Source organism: Haliotis asinina, chromosome 4 (genome assembly GCF_037392515.1).
Source record: "Haliotis asinina isolate JCU_RB_2024 chromosome 4, JCU_Hal_asi_v2, whole genome shotgun sequence".
Classification (NCBI taxonomy): domain Eukaryota; kingdom Metazoa; phylum Mollusca; class Gastropoda; order Lepetellida; family Haliotidae; genus Haliotis; species Haliotis asinina.
Window position 1 is genome coordinate 62,148,669 of NC_090283.1, and position 19,350 is coordinate 62,168,018.

The 19,350-nt window shown below is 40.6% G+C and overlaps 1 pseudogene; it reads left to right on the forward strand.

Annotated features, from left to right (window-relative positions):
- On the forward strand, window positions 1-747 carry LOC137281073 (uncharacterized; annotated as a pseudogene).
- The last annotated feature ends 18,603 nt before the right edge of the window (window positions 748-19,350 follow it).

Here is a 19,350-nt window from a genome sequence, read left to right on the forward strand (position 1 = left end):
ATGACATTGTCCCCGGTCTCGGTACGCAGTTGCTTCTCACACAATAAAAGTGTCTTGGCTACAAACATCGGCTGGAAACAGCTGGACATCTGTCAGACCTGCTACCTTGCCGGCGTGACGTCATATCTGCCTATATCTATCGATATATTAGAAATTTTGGTTGATTTGTATTCGGATAAAGAGTGTTTGAAAGATGTCCGCTCTGTGTCAGTGTGTCTGTTTGCCTATGCAGGGTTCCTGAGGTCTGCAGAATTCCTGAGTTTGAGACGCACTGATATTCTGATTTATGAAGCTTACATAGTGGTTTTCATTGAGAAATCAAAGACTGATATGTATAGAGATGGTGCATAGTTATTGATCAGCAGGACAGGTGCCAAAATGTGTCCAGTCATGTGGTTGGAGAAGTATCTGGCGTTAACGCAGTTTCCCGAAGGATCACAAGACTACTTGTATAGAAACATTTCCAAGTGACAAGATAGGTTTGTTCTCAGAAAAGAAAATAGACCTATGACTTATTCTCGTTTGAGAGAGTTGTTTATTGAAACGTTTTCTCCCTTCGTTTCCGATATTAGGCTATACGGTTCGCACAGTTCGCGTGCAGGTGGCGCCTCAGCAGCTGCTAACAGTGGTATTCCAGACAGGATGTTCAAGAGGCACGGTAGACAGAAGAGCGAGAGCGCTAAAGACGGTTACGTAAAAGATTCCTTGGAAAAGCGTTTGCGAGTGTCGCAGTCACTTGGCCTTTAGTTTGCCCGTTCTTTGAGGCTTGCAGTGGTGCACAGCATAGCCATCCAATGTGTGTTATGTTATTTGTTGTATTGTGTTGGAGGAGCTAGGAGAAATGATATTTCTATCGTTTGAGGGACGAATGAGATAGAAATTACTTTCTCCTAGCGTAGGGGAATACAACAAAGGGGTGTAATTCAGTTGTAGGTGGCGCCTAATGAGAGTATATAAGGCGTACTGCATTTGAATTATCAAGCCATACACCATGCACTTAGGTATTGTCGCAACCTACATGAGAAAAGAGTGGTTATCTTCTCAGACTCTCTCAGGGCAATCCAGTCACTGGCAACTAAGCACTCCAGTAGTAGACCCGACACCATCCATGAGATGCTGGCTCTCATTCAGAAACTAAGACAGGAAAATGAGAAGGAGGTCACGTTGTGCTGGATACCATCTCACGTTGGTATACCCGGCAATGAGAGAGCAGACAAACTAGCCAGACAGGCGCTAGAATTGAATGTGTCACTGGAACATCCCTATTCAAAGAGCGAAATCCGAAGTATGATCCAGAATTCAATCACTAGCAAGTGGAAGAGGCTATGGGACACCTCAGACAAAGGCAGATGGTTACATCAGCTCCGCCCCAGTGTGAAAGGGAAGCCACTAGGCCCCTCACAAAACAGGCGAGTTGATATCATGATCACACGCCTGAGGCTAGGTACCACCAAAACCTCATATAAAAACTGTCCAACATGCCACACCAAGGCCACAGTCTCTCATATTATGGTGGACTGATAACAATTTGATACAATCAGGCAGACACTTAAAGAAGAAACCAGGCTAGATACATTGACAGCAAAGCAGTTGCTGGCTCACACGGAGCACCACTCAATGTATAAGCCACTAGCAAACTTTCTTCTGGACAGTGAACTATGTCAGTATATATAGAGAAATTATATCAATCAGCCAGTCCTCCGGTTTGTTACATACACAGGGATATTATTGCACCCAAGCTCCCATCCCCAAAGGTCTCAACCCAACCGCACTATGGTTAGAAATCTCTCCACCCACACTCTGGGACCATTGCACGTGTGCAACACAACCGTCGGCAGCTAACAACCACATGAGTCCCAAGGAGGGACAAAAAACAGCAAAAGGTAAGCATAGGTAACTACAATGGAGAGGCCATATCCACTCCAGAAGCAGGTATGGGAGGGAGTAGCCGTGTCTACTCCCCGGCAGAGAGCGAGGTGAGTGGCGGTGCCCACTCCCCGGGCTAAGTTGGGGAGCGGCCGCGTCTACTCCCCTGCAGAAAGCGAGGGGAGCGGCAGTACCCACCCCCAGGGGGAAGTTGGGGAGTAGCCGCGTCTACTCCACTGCAGAGAGTCAGGGGAGCGGTCGTGCCCACTCCCAGGGTGAAGTTGGGGAGTAGCCGTGTCTACTCCCCTGCGGATAGCGAGGGGAGCGGCCGTGCCCACTCCAAGGGTGAAGTTGGGGAGTAGCCGTGTCTACTCCCCTGCACAGAGGAAGGGAGTGGCCGTGCTCACTTCCAGGATGAAATTGGGGAGTAGCCGTGTCTACTCCCCTGCAGATAGCGAGGGGAGCGGCAGTACCCACCCCAAGGGTGTAGTTGGGGAGTAGCCGTGTCTACCCCCCAACAGATAGCGAGGGGAGCGGCCGTGGCCACTCCAAGGGTGACGTTGGGGAGTAGCCGTGACTACTCCCCTGCGGAAAAACAAAAAAAAACACACAAAATTTTTAAAAAACTATTACACATGCCACTGTGTACCCCACTCCTCCATGAATCCCAAGGTGGGACACGTCCACGAACACCGACCCATGCGTCCCAAGGCGGGACACCCCCAGCCACTGGCAGCCACAACCACGTCCACAACCATGCGTCCCAAAGAGGGACACCCCACGCATCCCAAGGAGGGATAGGTCTGCCGACATGCCAACCGGCGAAGGCGACCTCAAAAGCACCAAACTGAACGAACGAATTATCATTCTCGCTTGTTGTGCACCACATACACATTTCGTCATGGATACTTCAAAAATAAAAAAAATGGTTCTGATATTGAGCTTTAACCAATTCTAAACGTTTCAGGTCAGCGTATGGCTCGGCGTTATGTGTGCAGCTCGTCCCTGCCGTCAGGCTCGTTGTTGTTGCGTAGGCTCGTCGCCGTCGAAGTGGCTTGTCGCCCATTTAAGAGGCTTGTCGCCAGTTTTGAGGCTTGTCGCCTTTTTTGAGAGGCTTGTTGCCGTCAAAGTGGCTTGTCGCCATTTGAGAGGCTTGTCGCCATCATGTGAGAGGTTTGTCACCTTTTTGTGAGGCTAGTCGACGTTTTGCCATGCGGCTTGTCACCAGTATCTTAACTGTAACATATGCGTACATTATATTTGAAGCCCTTTAAATGCTAAATAGCAAATGAACCCGCTCTTACATAATCAACATATGACATATGTTTTGATTTATTCCTACACTGACTAGTAACTGAATGATCTACTGGAATGAATTAATGACACAAGTGTAAATACAATTCCAAACTTGAATGTATTGATGGCAAGCAACTAGTTTGAATACAAACCATACGTTTTTGTCGTATGTTCGACCTTCAATTATTTTATAATGTTTGCTAATTCTGTAGAGCTTTATGTTGTCAATATGAATCTGAAATTCGCAAACATTGTGTTGTACGTTTTTAGCGAAACTGCCTAGGGTGTTTTTGAGTTTATGTCGAAGTGGGCGTGTCAATTGTAGATTTATGCTTCATCTTCAGCTGGTTCCTCATAGTTGAGGTCGTGTCGGGATATTGGGGCACATAAGAGGCATTCTGTTTTCAGCTTGTCATCAGTTAGCTTGAAATCATTCGTGACTACTCGCCTCTTTCCGTGACCTTGTCGGAGTGACACGAATAGTTACGAATGAGCTTGAAATAAGACCAAACGTTGGAGCGTGATTGCTGCCATGTTTGTGCCGAAACAATTACAAGTGGAGTGAGAAGGGAGATAACTCTGTTTAGGCGATTACTCCGTCAAATGTTTGTTCTCGAGTAATGCTCCTACCCGCCTCGCACTCGAGTAGCCGGGTACCCGTTTCAGCCCTACCTCACATCAATCAAAATTGTAACATAAATTGTCCGTGGAATGTCATGTGGTTACTAAAACATATCACAAGCACACATACCCTCTGTTTATAAAATAAAATGTCTTCACTTCTCCAGACAGACAGAAGTGTTTTTTGTATTACTTGAAAATATGTTATCATTGTGTCTAAATGGTGCACTTCTCCACATTCAGGGAGGTTGTTATATATTCTGACACTCAGCGGGGATTCGCGGTCAGAATTGACCACCAGCATAAGGAACCACTCAGAGGGTCGAAGCCGGGTCTCCGCATTAACTTTGAAGTCAGCATCTGATTGTATCCCAGTGGTAAAGACGTTGCTGATAATGTCAATCACTGGATTGTCTGGTCCAGTCTCTGTCATCTGCAGGTTATTTGACCTGTTCGCGGCCTGTTTAGTTTTATTAGATGACTTAGCTCCATAGTTTTGTAGTAATTGAGCGGATTTCGTTGATAGTAAATGGACCTAATTTTTCAATAAAATCTCAGAAATATACGCTGTGTTGGTAGGTCCGGTGTAACAATATTAATCGACCATTGCTTAAATATTTCATTCCGCCTTACTTACTAAAAGCGAAAAAGCACAGTCACTATTTAAAGCATTATCTCTCCAATGCTGTCTGCCTCAGTGTGTCGTGTTAGTTTCAGTCACGTGAATTGCGTGCAACACAGTCGCTCCTACTCAGGGCGGACGAGAAGCCCATGTTGAGGCGGCCTTAGCCAGGTTATAGAACTTGGACAGACTGTAGACAAAGCGCTTGATGCTGTATGATTCTGATACCAACGAACAGCACAGTTCGAAGCAATGCACGAATGTACATGAAATCCACAAATATATCCGAAAAAGCCCATGCAAGTCTTTAATATGTGACAAGTCTAGACTTTCTGAAAATATACTAAGTCTCTTGACTAGTTTTTATTCCACAGTATTCAGTTAATTTGATTAACAATAAATTCACAGGCTCGCTAAAACGACAGTAACCAAAGTGTACTGGCTAACGACCAGGTATCGCCATTTTTAATTGGTTTTTAACGATTTGCTCCATTATTTCTTATCAGAATGAAATAAAACCAATGTTTTCTGCTTGTTTACTGTTGTCGATCGTGTTTCTCCAAAACGCGGTCCACAGGAAGCGCGGTAGTGTAGATTGTGCTTCCCCTGCAACTGACAAGACCAATTATCGCCGTTTCTGAAGTTTTTATGTTATTCACCAAATTTTACATAAAATTGGTAATAAAACTATTGTGTTTCAAACCGTGACATATTGAAGAAATTTCAGAAATGGAATTTGTTTTGGAAAAAGAAGTTTAAAAGAACAAAACTCACTTTCATTGTGAATGTTAATGGATGCAGATATAAGCTGATGGGACTGTGGAGATGTCACCGCGGGGTTGAAGTTATCAAACTTGACATTTTGAGCAGTTGTTTGCAGTTTTGGCAATGCTTGTTTTCTCGGGGGGAAACGTAAATAAAGGGGTGAAAATTTCCATTTATAATTTGTCAGTATCGTCTGCATGGTATCTGTCGAGTCCATAAAACGGAGATGGAAATTCGGGTCAATTCAAAGTTAAGTGTTTGCCTGTTGCCATTATGGGTATGTTCAGACACATTAAAATCTGCACTTTGTGTGGACTGAATTGTCAAGTCGGAGATTATAGATTCACAACACAGTCAGGATGATTTTCATTAAATTCTCATCATTTATGAAATGTCATGTCAACACACTAATGGTCACGTGACAGCCCCCGATGTGTTTAGGTCTCGTCTTCCGAGGGATGCATGTTTGTAACGTCTACAACGTAAAATATTCAAAGGAATTTTAACTCTTGTAACCTATCCTTTTTTGTATGTGTCAATATGTGAAATAGTACGGAGGTACAAGTAAATTCTATTTATTAGAATTATTCCAAGGGTTAGGTTTAGGTCTAGGGTTAGGTTTAGGGTTTAGGGTTTAGGGTTAGGGTAAGGGACATAATCCAATATAGTAGGTAAATGCATGAGTACCAGTTGTTTTCTTTTTCCATTTTAGTACTTTGTTCTCAAAGAAACACGGGAGACCAAAAACGTCAAAAGTTAAATAAATGATGAAACGGTTTAATGTCGAAGTTTAGGGCTGATGGAAATCGGCCTCCAGCAACTTTCACCTCTTGATCTACATATTTTCAATAATGATTCGAAGCCTAACTCACCCTCGTGCCTCACATATTCCTTAGCGCGATCCACATTTTCCTTACTGAGTTCCCTAGACACTTTTTTGTCACGAAAGCACATAATGATTTTTATACAAGCACGTCATTCATGCATGCACCGTGAAATAAACGTCTGACACCTGACGTCAACAACCGTTTCCAGTTCGAACCATATCGGCTCATTCAGCACAGCATGTTAACTTGTAGATTACGGAATAGGACGATCGTGCCAAATGATATCGGGACCATTCGGCAACCGTCAGTGGATTGAAAGCACGAGGCACCAAGTCTACCCGTAACCTTCGTAATTGTCCGCAACCAATTGGACTCTTTCCGTTCATTTCCGTGACATCACAGGAATGACTAGCTAAATTTGTAATAATGTGGACGTTGCTCAGTCGGTTAGTTGTCGGGCTAATAATCCGAAGGTCGCGGGTTCGCGTCCGACTGGTTCTTACAAACTGGTTGCATGTCTCACTGACATGTGACCTTCGGCTGGGAGCGTCCTCACGAAGAATTATCGTGGTGCAAATTTCTAAAGGTGCTCCCAATATTACAGTATTTTTACCAAGACTGATAGATATAATAATCTGAACCTATGGTTGTGTCTTCTGGTATTTACAGATTTGGGGCATTTTTTATTATGTGTTTTTTATATTTCCTTAAATTTTTTTTTATTTATTTTTTTTCCATTGAACGTGTTGGTCTTAGCCTTATGGAGGGATGGGCTGAAGATCGGGGTCTAGGGCTCGGGCCGACACAGCTCTATCACCTCCTGAAGCGTTCGCCTTCACAGGCGCTATCGATTCACCAACACCGCATCGTCGAATAAATCGAGGGGTGCGATCCTGTTACGATGTATCCTTTGGGCATTCTTCACATTGACATCATTACTCCCAAACATCGAATGAACAAATAAGTACGACGCCATGTTGTGTTCGTCTAGGATTTACTCAGGACAAGTCAGAACCTATCTTAGCATTTGTCCTAAGTTGGGATATCCTAGCGTTGGGATACTTGTAGAGAATACGGTAGGACACCTATCCTAGACCCTAAGATCAAAGTTAGGATATCTTAGGGCTAGGATCCTTTCGAGAATAAGGGCCCAGTCTCCCAGCTGAAGGTCTGCCGCAAGAACTGTAGTGTTCGAGGCGTGACATCATGTCAGGCGATGATGACGTCATGACACTGTCCCGGCCTCGGCACCCAGTTGCTGCTCACACAAGAAAAGTATCTTGATTACAAACATCGGCTGGGAACAGCTGGACGTCTGCCAAACCTCCTTCCTGGGCGGCGTGACGTCATATCTGATGTCATGGCTGTGTCCTGACCTTGGGCTGTGTACTCCCACCCAGTTGTTGCTGACTCGAGGAGATCGGTCGAGTAACTTGTTTACAAACATCAACTGCGATCGGATTTTGGCTGAAGCAGTCGCGTGGCTCTTTCCATACCCAAACTAATCATCAATGTATTGCGCTAATTATTATATTCATGTGTCGATAGTTCTACATAAATACCCTGAATGCATCAATAGCATTTGGCTATGTACAGCTGGCGGCCAACTAGCGGTGCGCCAGCGTGTCTGTTTTAACAATGTTCCATAAAGTTATGCAACGTTGTTACATAGTTATTTTCGCAAACAGGAAACGGTGTTTACGGTGAAATCCAGTTCTGGATACGAGAGTATATATTATCTACAGCTCTAGCAAATCTAACGTATCTTTACGAGGAATAAATACAATTCAGATGTTCGAAATCAAATTCAGGTTTTCAGTAGCCTACAATGTTTTTAACAGCCTGATTACATAATTTTGTTTGTTTTCAGAGAGGGATGCCAACGAAAGAACGAATCGTTTCACCGTGAATTCATCTAGAGGTCAAAGGTAGTTTATCTCACGACTATGATGAGGGTGCTTTCCTTCCCATGAGCACTGTTGGTCGTCCTACCTTGCACGCCATGTATCAGATACCATGTTGTTTAATTACTCATACTACGGTTATGAAAGATACTCGAAGTGCCGCAAAAGGCCAAATGTTTGTATTTTAACAGATCGGTTATTGTCACCTCTGACCGTGGTAAATATGTAATCCCATCATTAATAACTCCCTCACCCCCGAAAGGAAAATACGGACATTTCAGTTATCCGCTCCTTAATAAGTACTTCCGATCTGTAATTTGTACACAACATGCATGGGATCATGAAAACGCTTGCCTTATCCATAAACCATAAATGATCCTGAAAATGTTAATACATTTGCACCAATGTATGTTTTTATGTTTCGACAAGTTCACATATCTTAATAATTAATCAATCATAGAATGTATTTGTCATTTAGGCGGGGTGTGTTGTAGCTTTTACACGGGGTACCGTGTAGCTATGCGGTAATGCCTGACACCACCCTACATGTTATGGCGGTATGTAATGCAGGAAACAGTTTAAGTAACTTCACATTGACTTGTACTGGTGCTATGTACTCGAATGTACTTTGAAGTACAAATGATTTTGAATAAATGCAATTGTTATGAATCTTTTTGCAGATTCATTTCTTACAGTCGTCTGCATTGAATGAATATAATGTTTATACAAAAATGCCCAGAGTACTTTTGAATTATCAAGTGCGGGAGGAATGGTTGATATTTTAACAAGCATAAGAACGTTGTAAAAAGTTGACAAAGTTTCTGGACAGGTTACCAAAATTTTTGTACATAACATGCCACTGTTTGCCGTCTCATCTCAGCGCCTAGGCCCGTGACTTCAAGTACAGAGTTAGTGACGTCAACACCACCCGTTCTGACTTCACAGGTTCCTAGACATCTACTGCCCGTCCAGGCTGTCAAGAGGACTTGACCGTAGGAAAATTGTGAAGTTGTCTGAAGTTGTACATGGAAGCGCGTCTAACTCACATCATGAACGTCCCGGGTTCGAAACGCTCAACACATGTTCTATAAATTGATGCTTTACACACACACTATCCACTTTTTTTATATAAACAAGATCATTTCTACAGTTCATGTAAAACTAATGCCGTGAAAATCATCTCGTACTGGAACATTACTTTCCGCGAACGGGTGTTATTCAGGTATTTGTAGGCCGCATCAGTTAGTTAGCACGGCGTCTATTAACTGAGGTTTTTAGAGGAGGAGGTTTGATGCACAGTCAACCAGATTCAGACCAAAAGGAAGTTAAGCAATATATGGATGAGCAAGTTCTTTATTACCGCGGGAGCCATGTTTCAGTGTAGCGTCAAACAAACAAGTGTCAGAACCTAGACCGAATCATTTGTTACTTGCTATTCCTCCTTCGCGCCAACTTGTGAATGTCTCTTCAAAGACGTTTGTTTAAACGCCACGCCACGCCATGCCACGCCCAAGAAAATAATTTTGATAATGTCAAGAAAAAAACTACCTATCGCAATTTCCGTTGATTAATCATGCTCAAGTGGCTAGGATACCATGTATAACATTTCTCAACTTATCGCACATTGTACAGCAGTAAACTACATTATTCGGAGCTAATAACCTTACTGCCTTTCCGCCCAGGATATACAAGTTTTTATTCAGCCCTTCCCATTGACAGTGTAGGAAGACCTTCAACAATGTTTTAACCTCACTAGGTATCTTCAAAGGCAGATAAAAAAAGAAAAGAGAAAAGAAACATCATGTTTGTCTCATGTTTACCACATACAGTTTAAATACACTGAATCGTGGATGTGATTGAGTTTAGTTTAGTTTTACGCCGCACTCAACAATATCCCAGCTGTATGGCGGTGGTCTGTAACTAATCGAGCCTGAACTCGACAACCCAGTGATCAACAACGTGAGCATCGATCTGCGCAATTGGGAACCGATGACATGTGTCAACCAAGTCAGCGAGCCTGACCATCTGATCCCGTTAGTCGCCTCTTACAACAAGCACAATCACCTTTTATGGCATGCATGGGTTCCTGAAGGCCTACTCTACCCTGGGACCTTCACAAATACATTTTGCAGGAACATAGTTAACTTTTCTTAATAATGGGGCACTGTTAATGTTAAATTTGTCAAATCAATACTTTGATGCATAAAATATAATCTGTAAAAACATCAAGCCGTTGCTTGACTGGGAAAAGCTAACTTGTAAAATCACTTACACCCATTAAGTGTGACCTAATGGCTGTACAATATGGGGTGGTAACAGTTTCAAAGTTTGGCAACAAGATGGTGGATTTTGTTGAGCGTACTTAATCTTCAAGAAGGTAATCACAGGTTTATCAAATGTTTGAACACAGTTTAATTATTTCATTTTGACGGAGGCCCACTCAACATATTTTATCAAAGCTGAATATAGCTTCTAAAAGTTCTCAAACTGGAAACACAGGCGCGTTGCAGTGGTATGGCAAAATGTGGATTCGAAAGTTTGAAAAGCTTCCAAATTCGGTTGCCAGAGCACCCCTTCAATTTCTGCGACTGGCTCGAGACAGACGACATGAGCGTCGACTCTCCTACGTTGAGTATGTTGCATATCCCAGCGTGTCGTGTCAGTTTCAACCACGTGAATTTCGTGCAGCACAGTCGCTCCCACTCAAGAGGGACACGAAGCCTGTGGTGAAGCGGCCTTAGCCAGGTTATAAAATTTGGACAGACTGTAGATAAACGCCTCAAGCTGTTAGCTTCTGTAGATGAAATGGTATCGAAACTGTGACAAATGAGGCAGGGCTTACATTACGTCCGTTTTTTGAACGCATGCGTTATGCGTTCCGTTTTTGCTCTTAAACTGTATGCGCTAGTATGCGTTTTGAACATGCGTTATAAGTAAAGATGGCGGCCATAGCTGTGATGAGTATGGTGTTGGAGGAAGAGGAGGAATTCGAAGGAGAGGAGGAATTAATCCCAACCACAGCAGTTTTATGTAAATATCATTATATCTTATATTATTTAGTATTTATGAAATAGTTTAAGTCATATACAAAGAGATAAAGCATTCTGGAGTGATAAGTCATCCATTTAGGAGGATTACATGTTACATTGGCTTGTTTCGTTCAAGAAATTACAAAAACAACTCACTGGAAGTACTCACGTGTTGACAAAATACCTTGTTAAAATGTCGTCATCAAGGGAATTCCCTCTGCGTTTCAATTGCGTTGCGTCAAAAATACTGAACACGTCACAATTTAATTCTGGACTCACAATAGTCCAGAAACTCTCCGCACTGTGGCCACTCTCTCACAAGAGATTTGGCAAAAATAAACATGCAGCTATTATGAATATGTGCTAAGGATGAAAAATTGAAAAAAAAATTTTTCGAAAACTGAAAATTTAAACTCGCTCGCCCATGGGCACGCCCATGGGTGAACAGCGACCCATAGACAGGCCCATGGGCAGGCCCATGGGCGGGAGTGTTTAATTTCGTCCAGAATAAATGTTTTGGAGGTTGTAAATGAATGAAAAAATGTTAATAAGTATCATGACTCAAATTTCAGCTCGATTTGACTTGACTCCGCTAACTGACAGCGATTTTTAAAAATCTTGCCCATGGGTGAAAAACATATTGGCCCATGGACGAGAATATTTACTTTCACTGAATATACATATTTTTTCCCATGTTTTGCAGTTTGTAAATAAATGTAAGTATATGTTTTAGTGTCTTGACACGAAAATTAGCTTATTGTGACTTAATTCTGATAATTTAGAGCGATTTAAAAATATCATTTGGCCCATGGGTGAGAATATTCACTTTTACTCAAATTACATTTTTTTGCATATTTTGGGTGTTGTAAATGAGTGAAAGTATGTTCATAAGTATCATAATACAAATTTCAAATTATTTTGACTTAATTCCGTTAATTTAGAGCGATGTTTAAAAATCTCGCCCATGGGTGAAAAACATTTTGGCCCATGGGCGAGAACATTGCCTTTTACCCCAAATATATGTTTTCACGTGTTTTGGAGGATGTAAATGAATGAAAGTACATTTATGAGCATCATGACAGAAATTTCAACTCATATGACTTAATTCCGCTAATTGAGAGCGATTTTAAAAACTCTCGCCCATGGGCGAAAAACATTTTGGCCCATGGGCGAGAAAATATTTTTTCACTCAAAATAGATCTTTTTACATGTTTTGCAGTTTGTAAATGAATGCAAGCATATTTATAAGTATCATGACACGACATCCAACTCATTTTCATTCTGCTAATTTAGAGCAATTTAAAAACAATCTCGCCCATGGGCGAGAATATTTCCTTTTACTCCAAATACATCTTTTCCAATGTTTTGAAGGATGTAAATGAATGAAAGTGGCTTTACGAGTATCGTGACACAAAATCCAACTGATCTGATTTAATTTTGCGAATTCAGGGGGATTTTAAAAATATACGAGAATAATTACTTTTACTCAAAATACATCTTTTCCTGTGGTTTGGAGGTTGTAAATGAATGAGACCTGCACAATCGGGAACCGATGACATGTGGCAATCAAGTTAGCGAGTCTGACCACCCGATCCCGTTAGTCGCCTCTTACGACAAGCATAGTCACCTTTTATGGCAAGCATTGCTTGCTGAAGCCCTGTTCTACTCCAGATCTTCATAGGTCCGGAACGCAGAGCTATGAAATTGAAGTTATTTGTGAAAGTCCTTACTGCAGTGACACAAAGACTATGCTGGGACACATAAATAAACAGCGTTGTGAGATTTTTAAGCTGTTTTGAAATATGTCTTGTCAATCCCACTGACATTCGCCAATAACCACTTAAATATAGAATATATAGTCCGTGCTCCTTCAGAACAAATAAGTAATTAAGAATCCCCAACTGGGTAATTAAGTAAACAACTCAAAATACTGTCACTTTCTGCCCAGGACATCACGCGTCACCAATCGTGAGGTAATGACCTTGTAAAACCCTTCACAAAGGAAACACAAAGCATCAAAACTGTATTTCTTTCTAGGTGACACACGGTATGCTGTCAAAATTTTCGTTGTGGAATACATTCTATAGTGGGCAAAACATTACGCTTGGAAAGTGTACCTACCCAGTAGTTTTAAGTGTACCTACCCAGTTTAGTATGTTTCGTTTTAATATTGTGGGATCCACTTTTAGTAATTCCCGTTTGCCCGTCCCAGGTTTTCTTCGACCGAGGTTTTATGGGGTATTCTCCTATTTGTCAGACCAGGAATAATCTACAACAGTGATAGGTCACTCGCTTGCTTTCTTTACCATTTGTACCAATTAACATGTTCCTCGTCATGCTCCAGCTCACACAGTCACGTGGTTCGTTTCCAGCGCAACTTCGGCTGCGTTTAACAGTACTTCAGCCAGTTTACTGCATCAGTCGAAATCTTACAATGAATGAATGAATGAATGAATGAATGAATGAATGAATTAAGAGCAAGATGTATATGTGAATGAATGAAAGAAATAATAAAAGAAAGAAGTACATATGTGAATGAATGAAAGAATAAATGATACACCACGACCATCCCTTCCTAAACATGCTAAATAATGCAAAACTATCGTTAGATCACATGTGTTAACATCAGTTAATTATAGTCTGCCTTGTCAGACATAACAATTTTCAGACAGGTTTAAACAACAAACTATCTGCTTGACTGCACAGCTGCCTGTTGACGTAGTATACCCACCTCACCTAATTTTCCTGCGTAATCTTCATCTACATCACCGTAAGCAGAGAGCACAGAAAGCCGAATATCTGTAACCACTGAACCGTGGCGTCTCACTGGAACAGGCTAAGTTCCCAAGTGCGGGTGTCCTTCTCTACCTTTTCCATTAATCTTTAAAACATCTAACAAGCTCAACGCATGCAACGTTTAACTAAAATGTGATGTTATACATATAATAAAGGTAATTTTTAGGTATTATTCAGTGGATAAATTATCGTTTTATGATGCATATATGTATGACATGCTGGACGGGTATTGGGCATTTTGTGATAATTTACCATTACCATTTTCATGATGCATAAAAAAGACACTCATTAATCTATCACTGAGTTTTGTCATTCTTTCACTCCAATACGGTCGCTAAATCCCCTCTGATCATAGTATATGGACTCTCCCATACCAGATTCACCTGATCCTGAGAAATCAACCAGGCATGACATACCCACATCACCTAATTAATTTTCTGTACCTATCGATCAAAAAATACATAAAACGGGAGGACACCCTGTTCACTAATGGGAGTGAGCCTTGTAGGGAGTACCCTCACTCTCACAAACCAACCGACTGGGGAGAAGCTGCCGTGTTTGTCGGGGATTCTTCTGGCTTTGCTAAATAAATCGTACATAAACATGTAAAATATATTGCTTTGATTGTGTAACTACCCACATTAGGACATTGAGACCATTCTGATTTATCGAGTAAAATACGATTGTATGGTTTAGAGTTTGAATCTTGGCATATCTTACCGGTTTTGCTACTTTTGCACTCTACCCTTCTACCTGGGGCGAGCATGTTTTGGTTGTTTTTAGTATTTCATCTATTTGTTTAGATTTATTGATTTTATTTTTTTTATAACTGTAAATTTATTCTGACGTTTGACGAGGTTTGTGTAGTTATCATGTATGTTATGTAATTATATTATTGGTATGGAGTGGCTTTGATATGCATGATTGTGCTTGCCAATCCAGTCCCGATTACTTGAAGAGATTAGTTTAAACTATAGATTAACGTATCCATACTGTTAATGTGTAATCTTTATATTGGGCTATGGGGAATACGTAAAATATTCAAGATTGATTTTGCGTTTACTTTTCTATCTTTTTATAAATATTCGCTATTTTTGCTACAGTCGAAAAGATTTACCGTGGCTTCGTTGTGTACAGGTCCATGGTTGTGATCTCTAAGTATGTTAGAAATTATGTTGTTGAGACTGTTGGAACTGTTGATCTGCAGTCTTTCAAAATTCATTTTTTACGAGATACATTCTCCCTTTTTACTACAAAAATATTCTCACAATGAACATATAACCGTTTACAAAAAGGTGTTTTCCCGTAAAATAAGTAGGAGGAAACGCAAAGTATAGCAGCGCATTTGCCGTAACTGAAGTTGTTAAAATGATAAAGAAAACAAAATTCACATTGCAAGCAATTTTATTAAGAAACTGAATAACTCATTACTAACGGAAGGGGTGAACTGAAAGTTCATTTTATTAACTAAAGTCACTGGGTGAACTCGCTAATATCGGTTCAATTACATTGGCACACGTGTCTTATTTCGTTTCCTAAAGAAACACATTTTCTTTTGTGTTTTTTTAGAAAACCAGTGTCTAATCCCTTAAAACAGCACCGTTGTCACTACACCAAACGATTTTGACCTTGACCCAAAACAAAGGTTTAACTTACATAACTACCCCGTAGACATCATTTGCTTGAAAACGAGTTTAACACCCACGCCGAAATGCTGCTTACATTAGAAGAACTTCTATATCCATATAACTTTCTCTGTTTTTCAAATTATCATAACCTGAACAGATATTACTTTGTCAACGACTTCATCATTCTGACTTTTATCTTAATTTGTTGAGTATTTCAGCCTAACTCGCAAAGGCAAGACCACTGAGCGGAACGATGACGTTTTCTGTTTCCGCGTTCAGTTACGTAATTTCCGCAAAGCGCCTGCTACAATTTGCGCGTCGTGTCTCGTCCGCTGGTCTTGTGTATTGGAATAAACCAGCTGCCGCTTTCAAGTGTATTTTACTTGTCATATAGACATCCCATCCATGGACTACTCTAGGTCATTAGGTGACACCAGCTTTGAAATGAACAGGTGTTCGTGAGTGTATATGGATGAAAAAGACTGACTGCGCATGACGCGCAGCCAAATATCTCACATTCAAGGGAAATCTCGAATTAATTGTTTTATAAGGCGTCGAGCTGACCAATTGGTTTCGGTTCTGTGTATAAACCTCCATGTGAACTTAGAGTCTAAATACATTGTTGTTTATACTGGGAATGCATGCAGACCTTATATATACACATGAATAATCTCGAATTTCGACCTTTTGTAAAATTCTATGTGCATTAAATTTTACTGTAAATATATATTGAAATCAGTATATATACATGCATGTGTGATTGAACAATCCTATTTACTAAAACAGGGATGGGGACTTTGTCCTTCTTCAAGACCTGCACATATTAGTCTGTGAAAGACAATGGCATTTATGAGCATGTACTCTGGAAAACCTTCTCCTGCACGATATTCTTTTCAATTTAGTTATTGTGTGTATGCTGTATTTCAATTTTGAAAATGTAGTTAAAACATCTTTTGATTCTCAAAGAATCTCGTTCGTTTAACAAGCAAAATATTGCTTTGATTAATACTTCACTAGTACTATACAATATTACAGAATGCACAAAACCGGATACGCCAAGCCGACAAATTATAGCATTGTGATGAAGGGTATACGGGGTTATAGGAGTCCCTGTTTATCCACCGAGCCAAATTGTCGCTGACACGGCCCCACAATCCTATACGCCCTTGTGGGGTGTGGATTCGGGTGTGGAGGGGGTAACGGTGGAGATGACCAAGCCAAGGAAGACACAAGTACTCCATGCTCTATCGTGGTCTTCCTTACTGCTTGAAGATGGACCTTTTCTCACGGTGGTCTGTGATGACTTCGGTGAACGGAAACAAAGAACTTATACACTGTGAAAACCAGAAAATAGTTGAATCCGTCAATGATTTTATCATGAAAACACAAAGCTTGTTTTTTTTTTACAGAAAATTAATTAACTTATCAATAACCTTCTCACAATTGTTCAGTGTTTCTACAAAGAGCTAGTCAGACACAACAAACCGTAACTCTTTTTTATGTTTACTTATATGATAGATGTGTATTTGATGTAATGATATGTATGCATATGTTATTATGTGATAGTTCATATGGATGACGACACATACTGCATTTATATTTTGTATTATATGTTGTATGGCTGAAGTACTGATATAAACTGTAAAGCTTGTTCACCAGTCCCAATCAGTGTTTACGAAACACACAAAAAACACAACATCTTGGAGATGTGTTGAGAAAATAGAAACATATGGAGAACAGCAATGTCATAACTGAACAGAAATCATTCCCTCTATTGGTGAAGGCCGTGTGGGATTAGTTAAACAAAGAAACCTAGTCGACCATGCCTCAAAATCCTCTTACTCCGTAAATAAACAACGCACCTGGGCTGTCGAAAATTGAAATTTTGTAAATTCGATGTTTCGGCCAATATGTAAGGAGGTAACCCGACGTTAACACTATGGCGTTAACACACCGGACAAGAAGGTAAACAAAATACGTTAACAGTACATGTTTTCATGTGGCCACTATGAACGAGGTAGACTGTCTGATCAGCACAGCTTATTATGGAAATCTCTTGTCTCTGAAGCTGGTCCTTGACACGCTGAAACTTTCTGTCTTCTTTACTGTGGCCACTTTGTTACAATATGCAGTTTATAATGCTCGCAGATTCTTGATTCACGATGATGCCAGCTTTTTCGATTACTGTTCGTGCGACGACTATGAATCAGGAATTGGTTCCACAGCTAATTCTTTCACCGATGTCTTTGTGTATGTGTTCTCCCTCGTTAATTACAGCCGAGTAGAGCCGAGTCTTCTCCTATTCTTAGGTGCAAGTTCTTCAAGGCAGTCGACACTCACACTCCGCTGCTTCTCGACAGCCCAGTTGTGTATTCGATCAAACAGTTGGCACTCCGGATGTGAACCAAAAGAGGATACTAACATTCGGATCGGTGGATCACAATGCTACACCGCATTTACCATAACGAATGTTTAAATCTCACTTTATGTAAATATAGCATCAAAACAAACTGAAATAATGTATTTTATTAACATGGTACTGACTATAGTCGATTCGAATCACTGCTTCACGGTTCACTGACTGCCATGGATGCTTGCTTTTCCCACGTGGCGGGGTAAAACTGATACATTCTCCCTCGAAAGGTCACGTGAAGCAATCAGAAATGGACATTCTTAAATGGAGTAGGATAAATGTGCCCTCTACGTGCTTATGAACCTTGAACGCGCAGTTTCATTTCACCAGTTATGTACAAATATTGGTCTAGAATAATTTTATTTTTCAAAACCTTTAGTCTTAAATATGTATTGATGCAAGGGCTCCATATATGTTCTTGTTCATGTCCCTCTCGTCAAGCGTCAGAATAAACTTACAGTTATCAAAGCAGACTCACTCGCTTGGTCACTAGCAGTAAAAAAACACAACAAAAACAAATAAATAAATAAATCTAAACAAATAAATCAGAATGGTCTCAATGTCCTAATGTGGGTAGTTACACAATCAAAGCAATATATTTTACATGTTTATGTACGATTTATTTAGCAAAGCCAGAAGAATCCCCGACAAACACGGCAGCTTCTCCCCAGTCGGTTGGTTTGTGAGAGTGAGGGTACTCCCTACAAGGCTCACTCCCATTAGTGAACAGGGTGTCCTCCCGTTTTATGTATTTTTTGATCGATAGGTACAGAAAATTAATTAGGTGATGTGGGTATGTCATGCCTGGTTGATTTCTCAGGATCAGGTGAATCTGGTATGGGAGAGTCCATATACTATGATCAGAGGGGATTTAGCGGCCGTATTGGAGTGAAAGAATGACAAAACTCAGTGATAGATTAATGAGTGTCTTTTTTATGCATCATGAAAATGGTAATGGTAAATTATCACAAAATGCCCAATACCCGTCCAGCATGTCATACATATATGCATCATAAAACGATAATTTATCCACTGAATAATACCTAAAAATTACCTTTATTATATGTATAACATCACATTTTAGTTAAACGTTGCATGCGTTGAGCTTGTTAGATGTTTTAAAGATTAATGGAAAAGGTAGAGAAGGACACCCGCACTTGGGAACTTAGCTTGTTCCAGTGAGACGCCACGGTTCAGTGGTTACAGATATTCGGCCTTCTGTGCTCTCTGCTTACGGTGATGTAGATGAAGATTACGCAGGAAAATTAGGTGAGGTGGGTATACTACGTCAACAGGCAGCTGTGCAGTCAAGCAGATAGTTTGTTGTTTAAACCTGTCTGAAAATTGTTATGTCTGACAAGGCAGACTATAATTAACTGATGTTAACACATGTGATCTAACGATAGTTTTGCATTATTTAGCATGTTTAGGAAGGGATGGTCGTGGTGTATCATTTATTCTTTCATTCATTCACATATGTACTTCTTTTATTATTTCTTTCATTCATTCACATATACATCTTGCTCTTAATTCATTCATTCATTCATTCATTCATTCATTGTAAGATTTCGACTGATACAGTA